The sequence below is a fragment of the Alligator mississippiensis genome, chromosome 12, assembly GCF_030867095.1.
Source record: "Alligator mississippiensis isolate rAllMis1 chromosome 12, rAllMis1, whole genome shotgun sequence".
Taxonomy (NCBI): Eukaryota; Metazoa; Chordata; order Crocodylia; family Alligatoridae; genus Alligator; species Alligator mississippiensis.
Window position 1 is genome coordinate 48,047,715 of NC_081835.1, and position 15,293 is coordinate 48,063,007.

A 15,293-nucleotide genomic window follows, 5' to 3' on the forward strand; every position below is an offset into this window, starting at 1 on the left:
GGTCACCACCAGCCAAAGGGCAACAAGCTGCCACAACCACTGCAACACCAGTTTTGGCACAGGAACCTAGTTCGGCATCCAGTTGTTATTTTTGAGGCCTCTTATCTACTTTCACAGCACAAACTCTATAAATATGAGTATAACGGGGGTAAAAAGACCTCTTGACAGACTGCAGGGGTTTAGGTTGTAGCTGTGTTGGTCTAAGGATATAGGCAGACAAGGTTCCTTGGGTGAATTTGATATCTTTTATTAGACCAACCCAAATGGTTGGAGAATAGTTATTAAGCAAGCTTTCGGGTTCAAAAACCCTTCGTCAGGCTGAATCTTGAGCACCACCCTAGGTTCAAGTCCTGCAATGCAGCCTGTGATATCCTGCATAAAGGCAAAGACCTAGCCTGTTAATGACAGAACGCTCAGACAGCATGCAAGAGGGTACACCAATGCTATTGAGATACGGGTGTTACATACAAGCAAAATGAAGATTTTTCAGCTTCAGTCACAAAGTGCTTTCTAGAGGAAGGGAACCATCTCAGGGAATTACAAAGGATGCAGATGACAGCCTGCTCACAAAACCATTCCTGGTCTGGAGAGCTTATGGCCTGCTCCTGGTCCTACACCATTTCCTGCACAACAGGCTGAGAAGACCTAAGGCCTTGTCATGGATACAAGGCATGAGAGATGGGCAGCTACACAAAGACTGTAGGCCAGATTTTTTGCCCCATTTTGGCCCTGTTTGTACTGCTCAGATGACTAAAAGGGAGTGCAAATATCCCTAAGATATCCACCTGCTGTGGATGTGTGCCATAGGGGGAGATTCCACAGCAGACACTCAGCTTGCAGAGGTTTCTGATACAGGTGATGTGCTGGTACAGGAAGGGGAGCCAGCTAGACCACTTCTGCAGCTGGCATATGGTCCCCCAGACATCTTCGTGGCTGCTCTACACATTGGGCCAGGCTGCACAGACAGCCTGAAAGCCAGAACCTCAACTAGACACAGAGGCGATTATTTAAGGAATGAAAGTTTAGTCTGTAGTTGTTGAATAAATTGATTGTTGCCATACAGCAAGTGCAGACCAGGACAGGCAGTCCAAGGGGGTCTTCTGAACTTAAGGACAGAAAGGAAGTGGCTGCCAGTTGCGGCACTGGAACTCCATTACAAAGGTGACACCCCCCAGTGAAGCTAATGGTTTATTTCCCAGCTGGTCTCCCAGTAGGGGAACAGACCCAAGAGCTACAATCTGGTGCAGTCTGTATCTTTGGAGAGCATTCCTTCTGGCTGTGATAAATGGAACCGGCAATGACTGAAAGCAAATGGGACCCATCAGCTGCTGCAGCCAGAAGAAACTAACATTTTCACTTTGCTTTTTCTGATCTGGAGAAGCACTCTCATAAATAATGAAAATGACTAAAAGCTACTTAAAAAACACACACTCCTCCCTTATGAAAGAATGAGAAAAAACCCCAATTATAAAGGACATTTCTTCCAGCTAGGAATAATTTGTCATGTAATTCTCTGAAGGCAGCAACAAAAACATGTGTGCACTGTGCTCCCTTTTGAGTGATCTGTGATTGCACGTGTACTCAGATAGCTTCTAATGAGAGGATTTTTACAGCACACATCCTGCTGAGCATCCTGTTGGGGGGTAAAGAGAGATCAGTTGGGATTCTGACTTGAACTGTCAGCTCCTCTGCACCTTTCTCACAAAAGGAGAAGAGAAGTGATTGTGTGTGGGAAAACGAAGCCCCTCGCCTTACTTACTCCCAAAGGTGTTGTTACCTTTGGAAGTGGAGCATCCTGGATTCTTTCCCTCAAAACAATGAGGTTAAGAGACCCAAGAATAAGTGACTAACTTCTCAATAATGACTTTCAAGTTCAATGCAGAAAAAGAGGTGCCACCTGTTGTGTTCAAAAGCGGGCACTGCTAAGGATCCTTGAGACACTTGGGAGGACCAAAATTTATAAAGCACAGAAAGAATAATTGCATCTGTGAGATCCTAGAAGACAGCAAGTGGAAGGGAACATGCATTCATGCCTTTCTAACACTGGCACCAACCAGTCAGAAACTGGCAAGTCTAATGCCAGGCCTTGCCAGTAATTGTACAGAAAGGTGAAAGGAGCCTCTAGGATACTGTGAGTTATATGAGTGGACATAGCTGTGTTGAGATAGGCTGCTCCTACAGATATTAGTCACAATTTTAAAAACAACACAATTTCTATAGCTCCTTAAGTGAAGGAAGATCAACGAATAGGACAAGATGCAATGATGTAAAAGCACCCCAATTTTAGAATTAAATGAATCAAAGTGAAATAAATATAACTGAAAAATATACCTTAAGTGGCTTGCTTTGGGCATTATTAATGCTGGCTTTTTCCTCCAGGCAGCCATTTTTGCTGCCAACAGAACAAATCTCTCTCACATATGCACTGCCTAACACTGCAGGAGATGGAGCAAAGTGGAAGCAGGGGACCTATCTTGTCCACATTTTCCCCCTGGGTCACTTCTCTCTCTCTCTCTGACCTCAAAGGAGCAAAGAAATATCTGAGTGCAGAGTCAAGACAGTGAAATGGGGGCAATCCATTAATTTTTTTAATGTGATATATTAGCATTTTACTTTTTGTTTTAATTTGTCTAGCTTCAGCTCTCAGACATTCATCTTCACAGAACAACAGATGTGAATGCCAGAAGGAACGGCATTGGTCCTCTACTCTGACCTCCTGCAAAACACAAACCAGAGAATTTCATGAAATAATTCTTGTGTCCAGCCTATACAGAATATATTTAAATAGACACTGTCGTGATTTAAAGATGGAAACTGGCAGAGAACTGATCACATCTCTGGCTGTCTTGTTCCAATGGTTAATTATCCTAAAAAATATGCACCATATTTTTTTTTTCTAAAGTTGCCTGTCCTTTGCTTCCACCCATTAGGTCTCATTCTATCTGTGCTTGACAAAAAACCCCTCCAGTTCTGGGAAGTCTTCTGCCCATTTACGTACTTATCACCATGATCAATTCATCTTTTTGCCTTCTGTTGAACAAGCAAACTGATCAAGTTTCATTAGTGTCTCCCTGTATGGTAGATATCCTAGATTTTGAATCTTCCCTGTAAAATTCTTTTTGAACTTTTTCTACCTTTTCATCATTTTCTTAAAGCAAGGATATCAGAACTGGACACTGTACTTCATTAACACTCTCAATAATGCATACAGTGGGATAACACCTTTTGTATCTAAGAATCGAGGTACTTTTTATTAGCCACAGAATAATACAAGTAACTCCTGCCCATTTGGTTTCTACCAGATTCAGAGTTACTTCCTTCTAGGATACAGTTCTGCAACCTGAAAGTGTGATTTGTACAGTTTTTGGAAAACAGATGTCGGAAGGGAATGCATCTGCTCATATCTCCTTAAGTTACTAAACATAGGTAGTATACTATATACCCTTGTCCTAGAAGATGATTAGGTAGGGGCAGAAGGGCAGTAAAGAATGTAAAGATACATGAGGCTGGACATGAGGTTTCCTTATGGGAAACCTACCAATTCAATTGGAATTTACAAGTGTTTACATGAAGTCCAAACCTTTAGAATCTCCCATTGTTAAGATGTGTGTGTTATTTACAACCTTAATGTATTTTTTTGCTGTTATGTACATTTTTATAATACTGGCATATCAACTGTTTATCATACCAGGTTTTAATAAAGACCTAAGATTGTCAATATACTAATCAAATAATCTAAAATTAACCAAAATAAACATATAGCTTGCCAGAGATTGGGACCTTAGAAGGACCTTTGAAAGACTTCCTTGAAATATATGCTTAATCTGAAATGTAGTGCTAAACACAGGAGCAAAACAGTTTTGAAGAGAACATGATCAATCAGGTACAAGTGGAGATATGGAAAGGGAACTGCAACAAGAGACAATGAGACAGCTGCACAGACTCCAGAAACGGGCAGCACTACACAGGTATTCTAACAAAGGCCTGAACACTGTGCGTGTTCAACAAGGGGACAAAGGATTGAGCTGTCATCTAAAAAAAAATCCCATAGTGGCTGAGACCATCACTCCCAGATCTTGGATTGCTTTGCCTGCCCCACAGATTACCAGTAACCAAGGATCTATATGGATGTTTCCTATGCAGGATTTAAGAGACAATTCTGTTTAATATACCAACCCAAAAAAGAGATCACGTGCAAAGGTTTTGGTGCCCTTAGAAAGTGGAAACACAGAGCCCAAACCAGTCGGTGTCACAACATATGAAAGAATCTTTAATATTTCCCCAAATTTTAGATGCTGCACAAATCAGAGTTAAACTTCCCTTTAAGAAGCCATTTCATTTGCTTTAGGCTCATGGAGGGCAGGGAAGACCCTAGAAAGACATGAAGATGGGCCTTTATCAGATGACTTTGCATTTTATTTTGATGGAGCTGCACTGAAGACTTTGTTCATAAATAGCAGCTTGTCTCATCTGAGGGGGTGGGACTATTACTTGTAATGGTTTACATGTATTCATTTCAAAAGAGGAGTGGAATTTTCATTAAAAGAAAACTGCCTCTCTCTAAACTGCTACCTGTCCAACACACATCATTGCAGACAACTCAGCCAAATTCTAGTTTTTAACTCTTTTATGCCCAGCAACACTAAGACTCTCTTTCTGTTCCCTCACAGCTTCATAGCTGAAGATACTAAATGAAGGGAGGAAGAGTAGGTCATGGGGCCTATACTGACTGATTATAACATCTGAAAGGACAATTTTCTGAAGAAAGAATTTGGCTCCTTCAAACACTATAGCTGAATCATGACCTGTTCCTCATAACAAATCCCTGAACCCTGAAGCCAGGACACCCTTCTTGTGGTTATTGCCGTAGTCCCAGATCTACACGCTGTCTCTGGTGTAGACACTGCTAGTAAGACCATTTTCTACAACTACCGACCCACCTTTAGAACATCCTTGAGCTTGAACAGCACCTGACAATTTCCACTCAAAATGATAGTAACATTAAAGAACAGGGCTTCCTACCAATTAGGTCTAGCTTTCTACGTATTTTACTGTTAGACATTTTTAGCTAAATATGATTGCTCCCTCAGAGCTGAGACTACAATATAGAGCTACAGTAGGAACACAACTATCCAACAGGATGGGTTTCATTTAAATCAAATTAAATCATGATTTAAATCACGATTTACCTCTGGGGTAAGGAAGCCTTGATTTAATCACTTTTCTAGAAAAAGTGCTTTCTTGTTGTTTCATATCCTTTATTCATTTAACTTCTTTAAACTTTGCACTTTTAGAGAAAGGTAAGGGCTTGACTGTGTGCACAAACTTGCAGAGAGACAACAGGGCTAATGGATAGGTAATAAGGTCTGTTACCGCTCATCTCCATATCTCCACAGTTTGAGAACTGAAGCTAAGCATCACAGAGATGCTTACTGGGAATCTGGACTAGTGTTTCTCAACCTGTGGGTCTCAACCACACACACTGCGGGGGGGGAGGGCTGAGGCCTGGGGGTGGGAGGCACTGGGTTGGGACTGGCTGTTGATGTTTACAAATGGGTCCTGGTACAAAAAAGGTTGAGAACCACTGTTCTAGACTGAGCACTGAGTCCCACTGGGTACAGTGATATTCTTTAATCTTTACTAATCTATAGAGGAGCCTCTGGGAATCCCATAAGATTGGACCCCTAATATAGTCCCTGGCCTCTTGTGACCTATTTATAAAACTTTTCTAAAAAGGTTACATGAATATCTCATCTCAAATAATATATAAACAGAAGTTATAATCCCTATTCCATGATATCTTTGAGCTTTAACATATCTTAAATTAAAGCTATCTTTATACAGGTTTATTTTTTTTAAAGCATCTTATAAAAAAATTAATCAATACAATTAAATAAAAAAATCTTATTTAAATAAAAAACTGATTTTTTTTAAATATAGTTTTTTAAAAAATCATTGATTTTTATCCACCCTAGTAACTAAGTTAAATGGTAGTACTAGTTACCTGCTTTTGATGTGTTTTGCCATCAGTGTCAAGGAGAATGTTTTATTAAAGGCTCTTGCTGGGCCTTAAAATCTTTCATGGCCTAAGGCAGCTGACAGGATATTGAAGAGTTTGTACAATATTTTAGTGATGACCAAGGTCTCAGTATTCAAGTGTCTGATCTGTACCAAGAGGCCTCCATATGCCTGAAAATCATCACAATTGGTGCTATGGAGACAGCTTCATCCTGAGGTTAAAGGCTAGCGTACTTGTGCCTCTAGGTCCTGGAGACCCTGGTACTTAGGTGTCAGGGGTCAGCCCAGCAATGCTATCAGCAAGATTTCCTCTTCTTCAATGATCATTACTGATGTCTTAGGCACAAACAGGATGTTTCAAGTGTTTGCAGAAGAGCCAGGTGGTATCCCAGTTATTCTATGGGCTGCTGGGTAGACTAGTGCCAGTCCAGACCAGCCGACTGGCCTCTGACTGGTCCCTCCACGGCATCACTCACAGATTGTATGCAGTGTTTCTCTGCTCAGCTCTGAAAGAAAGCATGCTCTACAGGTGTTGATGATAGGGTCACCTCTTAACAGCAATGCTTATGATCAAGGCACTGGCAGAACAGTGGTCTGTGTCCATGCCTAAGACCATCTCAGTCAGTCCTCTGATGCCAGGATGACCGTCAATACTTCTGGAGCCCTTAGTATAAGGCCTATTACTGCTGGACTCTTCCTCCTTTTGTTTGCATTTACTGTGCAAAATGTAGGGGGATTACATTTTCAATGCTTTTCTATGTGAGATGACACCCAGGTCTTCACTGAGTCCAATGCCAAAGTCCAGTGTGGCCCCTCTCAGCTTTCTTGAAGGCGTGATGTATTACTTTTGATGTCAAAGACACTCATTCTGGCACTATAGTAATTCTGGCATCATTGCCATCTTCCATATCATTTCTTTACTAGGTATTACCAGAGAGCACAACCTTGACTGAGAAACAGAGGTCTTGGGCTCAGGTCATCTGGGTTTGATGCCACCTGCACAGACTACTCTGAAGTGGAGATTCATCTTCAGACCTTTAGGCCTGGGTACAGGAAGGTAGACTGAAAGTCGGTGTGACATGTGAATCTCTCAAGAAAAGGCACATGCTACATCTGTCTGTACAGGAAATCAGCTGATTGTAGCATAGTTTAAGTTTGACGCCTTGAGGTTTTAAGACTACCAGTTTGAGTGGTAGCTGATGTAAGGTTACCTCTAGCAGACATGAGCACGTCACAGGGAACGGATGGAGAAATGTGGCTACTCATCCCTTTCTGACCTCATACAGAGCACAAGCACATGTGTGTGGCTCTGACAAGTGCTCTTAGCTGAAAGAATCTGTTTTCACATCTCAACAATGCACAATCACATACAGGGGGCTGAATACAGTGGGATCCATACTGACACCTATTTGAAACACAACAAACTATTTTGAATAATGCTATACCAATGCAATGGATGCCAGGTTCCACCACCTCTTTATCTGCTTTCTGTGACAATGATTAAAACAGTTTTAGTTGTGTTTCAGCTACACCAGCCAAAAGATTTGGTGTCAAGGAATCTTCAGAGAGGAAGTTGAGGACAAGCTGGGCAAACAAGTTAACAATTACTAATGGATCATTTCTCCATTAAAGGTGGAATTTTTTTCTGTCTGAAAACCCAGCAGTTATACAAGTTAGAAGGATAAAGCATTCTAGAAATTGTATGCACTGACCAGAACTATTTAATTACCTCTAAGATGCATGTCCTTTCAAAAGTGTAACTACCAACTGGAGAGCCCAAAGTTAAGTTGTATAATGTCATAAGAGAGGGAGTGACTGCAATTAAGTAAGCTACAATATTCACAGTGGCATTTCATTACATCACACAAACTGGTCTACATATCTGTGATGATATAATTTCCACCCTGTTCAGCCATCATGTCCTGACGCTTGCCTAGTGAACCTGATGTAATCGCCATAACATAAATTAGCTAAACAATAGGGGTGTGCGAAATGGGCCCGATTCAATTCAAATTCAGCCCAAATCAGGGACAGTGATTTGATTCGTTGATTACGATTACTGTCCCTGACTCAATTTGGCCAAATCCAAATCTGCAGATTCAATGCTGATTCGGAGAATCAGTGATTTGGACATAGGCACAGCTTTAAATGTTTTTTCTACATACCTCAATGTACCAGCACAGCTTGTAAACGCTGCGATGCTGGGGTGGATGGAGTGTCTCACAGGAGTGCAGGGGGCCCTCCATGTGCTCAGTGGCGAACCAGGAAGTGGAGCGGAAGTACTTCCAGCCCACTTCCGGGTCCACCAGGGAGCACGCTGGGGGCCCCCCTGTGCCTCCCGGCTCAGCGATCGGCTGTGGGGGGACCCTGGGTGCCCGCCCCAGACCCAGGAGGCACCAGGTGCTGAGCTGAGGAAGTGTAGGGGGGGCCCCCACATGCTCCCTGACAGACCCAAAAGTATCTGCCGAGTGTGCTGGGGACCCCCCTGTGCTTCTGTGGGATGCTCCATGCCACCCAGCATCGCAGCGTTCACAAGCCACCTGCTACCTAGAGGTACGTAGAAAAAACATTTAAAGCTGTGCCTATGTCCGAATCTCCAAATCTTTCTGAATCTCTCCGAATTGATTCAGAGGGTTCCAATTCGATTCAGAGAGATTAAAGGGTCCTCTGATTTGATTCGGGTTCGGAGACTTGGCCACCAAATCAGACAATCTCTGCCGAATTAAATCAGGGACCAAAGCTTCGCACAGCCCTACTGAACAACACTAATAATGGTGCATAAACCATTGACAATATTTAGAAAAAGATCATTGTATGAAATTAAGAAACACAGACTCTAAACAGATTTAAACTGTTTATACCTCTGCTGGGGAATATCTATAGTAATATCAAAACAGTATTCTAATTGTATTTCCACGTTTCAAGGACACTGAACAATTTTAGCTACTTTAAAACAAGTGAATCATACAACTTTCTTAGAAAACAAACATTAAAATACAAAGTAGAGCAAAAACTGAACACCCCAGTGAATTCCTGAGGCAGTAACAAAATTAATTCCTAGAATTTTGCTGTCTTTAATAAGGACACATTGAGGACTGTTTGAGGAAGAAAGACTAACAGAAATGTTGGCTTAGCCAACATAAAAAACAGGAAACACTCATAATTTGCCAAAAAGGAAAGACTGGAACTAGTCATAAAAATGTGACTCTTCCAAACAATGCAGGTTAAAAACTATATTTAGGATTATAATAAAATAGCTGCCAGCATCTTTAAATTCTCAAGTGCAGAAATGGCAACAAAGAAGTATAAATTCAAGGAAAAACAAAGGGAATAGATTAAGGATTTACTCATAAGGGAAAAAATAAAAGAACTCATCCTCTAATGCTTGACTATGAAATAACTGAGGGGGCGACATAACTGTCAACAAATATTTGTAGGTGCTCAGCTATTATAGAAGCAAGCACAGTATAAATGCTTAGATTGGATTAGATCTTGCAGACGCTGAAGACATCTACAGAGATCCAAGGGAATACATCCACCAGAGAATAAGATAAAAATAAGCAAAGGAGAATACAGAGAAAACAGAAGACACATTTTTTTTACGAGCTACTGGGTTGAGGATTGGTATAAATAAAATGGTGAAATTCTCTTCATGGGAAATGTTTACAGTTAAAATAAATGAAATGCTAAAATGTAGATGTTAAAAGAACAACCCCCATGGTGACTGGGGGGATTATGACCTACAGAAAAAATATTTTCTTGCAATTTTGCTTCTTTGAAGATGTTATTACTATTAGTTTCATAGTGAGACAGATTCAAATTATTCTGACTCATAGGAGTTTTGAGCTCTGAAGCACAACAGTTGGGCTAGAAGCTCCCCTGCCTCAGACACCATGTTCTTTCCACCACAACAGACTATACATCTCCCTGAGTTTCTTCCTGCTTGTCCATTTGTGACACTATTGATTGCTTTAACCTAAAGAAATGACTGACTGTTTGGGGTTCAATTAGTTTTAGTGCTAGAACTTCATCTGGGAAAACTACTTTCCAGCTTCTCCTAAATCAGCTGGCAATTTTTGGAATGATTTGTGAAAACCCCTAGGTATGCGTTAAGTCTTATTAAAATGAAAGAACTTCTGTAACACTAGCTAACAAGTAATACTTTCCTATGGTTCTAATAGTGTTAGAGTGATGTTATAGCCATGGAGGTCCAGGAATTATGCAAGAGGAAAGGATTTCTCAGGTTGATATCTTTTATTGGAACAATTGCATATTTGGAAAAGAGCTGGACAATTTTTTGAATGCAAGACATTCTTCATAGTTCTGATGCAAAACAAAATTTCAAAACTTTCATACTCTGAGATGAGGGAAAATTACTTACCTACAATTCTGCTTATTTAAAACAAACCATCAGAGAATTCCCAATTGTCCATCTTCCTTTAGATCTATGGATTCTGTTCCATGGTGATGGAGCTCAGGATGTTGATTATTTCTATCCCTGTTAATTTCAGAAGGAGTCTCATTTTTGCCTCTATACCCTTAGCAATTTAGGGAGCGTCTGCTTCCTCAAGAACTGACTGAGGAAGCAGGGGCTATGGCAACTGGAAGAGAACATAAGAGAGGGGCTAATGGTCCTGTCATTTCCTCAGAGGGCTGACATTCATAGGTTAAGGAGCTTTGGCATATTTCACACTAAAAACCTGAAATCAGAGGATGGGAATCCTGTGTGGATAGTGTCTTTAAAGAACAGATCTTGTCCATCTCCAGTTTAGATGATGCTATTATTATCATAAACCTGTTGACAGAAGAGAAGTACTTGGATGACTTAACTGGCTTAATGATCACTAGTATCTATGGAAGCAGGTAAATAACAAAATGCATCTAGAATCAGAGGCTGAAAGAGCAATCACCAGTCTGTTCCCTTATTGCCTACTGCCTGTTGGTACATGCAAAAGGCTCCTCATGATTAAAATAATAGGGATATTATTAACTCTTTACCTATGTTTTTTCTACCTGGAGATACTGTTTTTTGGCTGTAGATTCCTGATAAAAAGCCAGGACTGGGCAGATGAATAGGAGCCACCACTACCCTTCATTATGTCCCCACTGCTCTGTCACAAGAGGGTTTCCAGGTCCTACCAGAGGCTTGTTGCAGAGCTGTTATAAGAAGATTTCCCTCAATAATCAGTCACCTGGCCATGCTTGCAGACCCTTTATTTGGCACATGGTTCCTAGGGGAGAGGGATGAAAAGGGGGTGGGGAAATTTGGGTGGGAGTGAGGAATTGATGAGGGGACAGGAAAAGAAGACATAGATGAGGTTACAAGGGAACAGACTGGGCAAGAGAAAGGATGCTGAAGAGGAAGCTGCTGCTTCCTGTTTCCTTCCACACCCCTAAGCACCTTCTCTAAGCTTTCAACATAAGATCACAGAAAAGCAGGGCTGGAAGTATCTCACAAGGTCATCTAATCCAGCCCCCTGCTCAATGCAGGACCATCCCTAAATAAACCATCCCAGCCAAGTGTTTGTCCAACCTGCTCTTGAAAATTGCTAGGGATGGAGATTCCACAACTTCTCTAGGGAGCCTGCGCCAATGCCTGACCACTCTCATAGTCAGAAATTTCTTCCTAATCTCCAACCTAAATTTCCTCTGCTGCAGTTTGAGACCATTACTCCTAGTCCTGTCTCCATCCTCACTTTTATTGCCCTTCAGGTATTGAAAACTGTCGTCAAATCCCCCTCAGTTTTCTCTTCTCCAGATTAAATAATTTTAGCTCTTTCAGCCTTTCCTCACAAGTCTTGCTTCCCAGGCCTCTAATAATTTTTGTTGCTCTTTGCTGGACTCATTTCAACCCATCCATATCCTTCTTGAAGTGTGGGGCCCAAAACTGGACACATTACTCCTGATGAGACCTCACCAATTCTGAACAGAACAGAACACACATTCAACATGGTTAAACATGTGCTAATAGAGCTTGCTTTTGCCTGAGTAAGATCCAGGATCCAGCGTGGTTCCCTTAACAGATATGGTCTGAGCTACCCAACCATGTTATAGCATTGATGGTCACTGTATCCACTCAATCTATCTGCAAGTTTAGCAAAGACATGACCTCAAAGGCCTCTGACCCAGAGATATTCCTACTCAGCACAGATCCACTCAACACAAACTTAAATACCTGTGAGATGCCCTTCTGAGGATAGCTGAAGCTACACTGAAGCTATCAGGGATCCTTATTACAGCATCATTACAAGTGAGACCCAGGTGTGTCCTCACAGATCAGTTAGACTCTACAAGGTCAAACATTTTAGCTCCATTATGAGAAAGTGGCTATGCCTCTTGTGTACGGCTACATCTGTGCTGCAACTGGGTTCCCTGACTGACAGTCATCATGTAGACTGGGCCAGGGGGCAGGACGTTTTCAGATGGCTCAATTTTTTCCCCCCAAACAGATCCAGTTCCTATATCAGGGAATAAATTATTCAGCAGGATATTCATGCTTTTAAAGTGTACTTAAAACTGAAAACAAATCTAATGACTCATTAAAATAAATAGCTAACAAAGGAGCTAAAAGCATAATTCTTCCTTCCCCAGCCACACACTACACAACAGCAATTATTATATAAAACTGTATCTTGCACAAGGCTGTACGGGACCCCAGTGACACACGGAAGTGTGACAGCTGAGCTGTTTGTCAGAACTAATTGTACATGTGTTTTTGATCCACTTTTTAAAGATCCAGAGCCCACTGTTTGAAAGCTGACACTAATTGTTTGTAAGTAATTATCTTCACCCCAGCATTACTGAGATTCAAAAGCAAAGGGCCTGCATTTCTGAATGATCTCCCAATGTAACATCAAATTGATCCACGTCATAACTACATGAGAGTCACCACATTCAATCAAGACCAGTTGTCCATTTAGCTTAGCATCAGATATTTCACAGGAAGGAGAAGGAGCCTCTGCAGTGCGCAGCAATGGAACAACTTGCCTACAGGAAAATTTCCTCCTAACCTTAATAGAGGATGGCTTTGCTTTGAAGCAAAACAGTTTATAACCCTTTCAAAACATGTTTATCATTTGTACCACTGCTGTACCTGTGAGCCAGAACCATGAACCAGGGCTCCACAGAAAAAAAGATGGTTCTTGCACCAGCTCTGATAGTCTCGTTATCCATGTAAATGTCTAATCTCTTTTGTCTGATCTATTGGCCTCAATATCTTTTGCCAACAAAATATTTTTAATTAGCTTTGAATTTATTGCTTTTTAATTTTGTTGACTGTCCTCTTCTTTCTTGCTTTATGATACAAGGAAAGTGGAAGTCTCTGATATAGCTTCTTTAGACCATTCACTAATTTGTACCCTTTCATTTGCATCCATTTTCTCATCTCCTCCCTGAGGTAAATAGTCCTCTCTTCTTCTATCCCCGCCAACCCCATAGGAGATTTTTTCCATGTCCTAGATAACACTGTCATTCTCAAACCTACACATAAGCAAACATAGTCTGAAACAAAGAAATCTCAAGGAAGTGAAGGAGTTGGGAAGGATTTGGGGTTCTACCTTTAGCATAACTAATTCTCAGTCAAAAAACTGCAGGTTTATGGGTAGCTACTTTGAAGGCACCACATGCATCAGATTAAAAGATAGGCAAGCCTGTAAAAATCATGGGTCCTCCTTAGCTTTTAACATTCACTCTCAATGGCATGAAAATGATTTAACACAACTAAATGTAAAAATAAGTAAAAAGGAGCATGCATCACTGAGGTTGTGAGATCAAGTACACCAAATTCAAGCACCTCCAGCTGCATCTTTCATGTGGCTGTATATTATATGATATAGTTTAATAGTAAATAATGGCTTACAACAAACAAGACAGTGTCATAATGTCATAAAAGAACAACATTATTTCCAACCAACCAAAGGCTTCACTGAGGATTCTCAAAGCCAATTTCAAATGTCAGTCATTTTTGTAGCTATACCTAAACATGTGGCTCTTCTTTTTTTGTCTTTAGAAAAGGCTTTTCTTCCACTTTCGCTTAAATAAAATCAATGGTTAAAATATTTTTTCTTAACACTTTTCAGAAAAGTAAGGCTTGCATACAGACCAAGCCTGGGAAACTTCACTGCTCATTCTTTGTGTGCACAATAAATTACAGAAACAATTCTTGCCACTCAGACAACTAAGTGACAATTCAAAGGCAAAATTAAGTAATCACCTGCCTAAATGCTCCAGTTTCTTCAGCCAAGAAACTGCAAGCACCACATGCCACAAGTGTCACTTCTACACACTTAAAATGGGACATGGCTAGTTAAAAAGCTGATGTATACTATCCTGTCACTCTTGGAACACTTAACTACATCATTAGAATAAGCCCAATGAATTTCTATGCAGAAAATTCAGCACTGAAAATTTAGGAAACTGAACTAGAGCTTGGCAGGGCTAGAGAACTTAGAGAAAGAAAAAAATTCCTGGGTCAATGTATCCATCCATCTTGCAGTGGCCAATAAAGAACTGACCCCTCCAGTGCTTTGTCCACACTAGCTTTTGAGGTCTCAAGAACAAGGCCTCAGCTTCTTTGTATGTGGATGATTAATCATTCCAAACTCTATATCATTTTGTTGCTTTTCCCTGCATCTTCTCAAATGCTTCCTATATGTACAATATATAATGTGTGCAAGTCATTATGTGTTAATAGGAACATTTTACGCATAGGATAAAATGTCTTCGTGACATTATCTAACAGATAACCAGAAGTCCTCAATGCGGAGGCAGTCAATTAACATTGTAATGTGAAAAGGCCTCTGGACACGCAATATAGTATATTCCAGAAGCAAATGCTGTTTTTATTTATTATCAGGAATCCAAAACTGCTAGTGTAGTAAATGCAGCAAACTATTAGAAGATGTGGATTGTGGCAAGTGTATATGCAGAGAGGTAGTTGTTGAACAGCAGATAATGAAGGGGTATTTGCTTAATAAAAGGATGTGGAAGAAGAACCTCGAATCAAGAATTTGTGAGAGGGCAGAGCCTGGTCGTGCCACAGAAGGATGTACTCTACTTGACAGATTAAATGTCAGGGGTTCTTTCATACCTCAGAAGAAAACAGAAGGAAATGTTAACTTATTAGATGGAAAAAACTGTGTGCTAGAACAATTACAGAGAAGTGTACTCAAAAAAAAAAAGAAGACAAGGATGGGGAGAGATTTCCCATTTTCCAGGACTTTAGATGCCAAGCTAAAAGCTTCATGTCCAAGAAGAGATTTGGGACACAAACGCTG

General features: G+C 40.8%; 1 protein-coding gene across 18 annotated transcripts in view; it reads right to left on the bottom strand.

Annotated features, from left to right (window-relative positions):
• Positions 1–15,293, bottom strand: part of ZNF618 (zinc finger protein 618) — a 275,207-nt gene that overhangs the window by 114,056 nt on the left and 145,858 nt on the right. The window contains exon 1 of one of the 18 annotated variants that reach the window (XM_019475708.2): positions 2,614–2,716. The exons of the other annotated variants lie outside the window; for them this stretch is intronic. The gene's annotated coding sequence lies outside the window, so the exon portion shown is untranslated. Of the gene's footprint in view, positions 1–2,613; positions 2,717–15,293 lie in introns of those variants that run through there. 18 annotated transcript variants of the gene reach the window in all.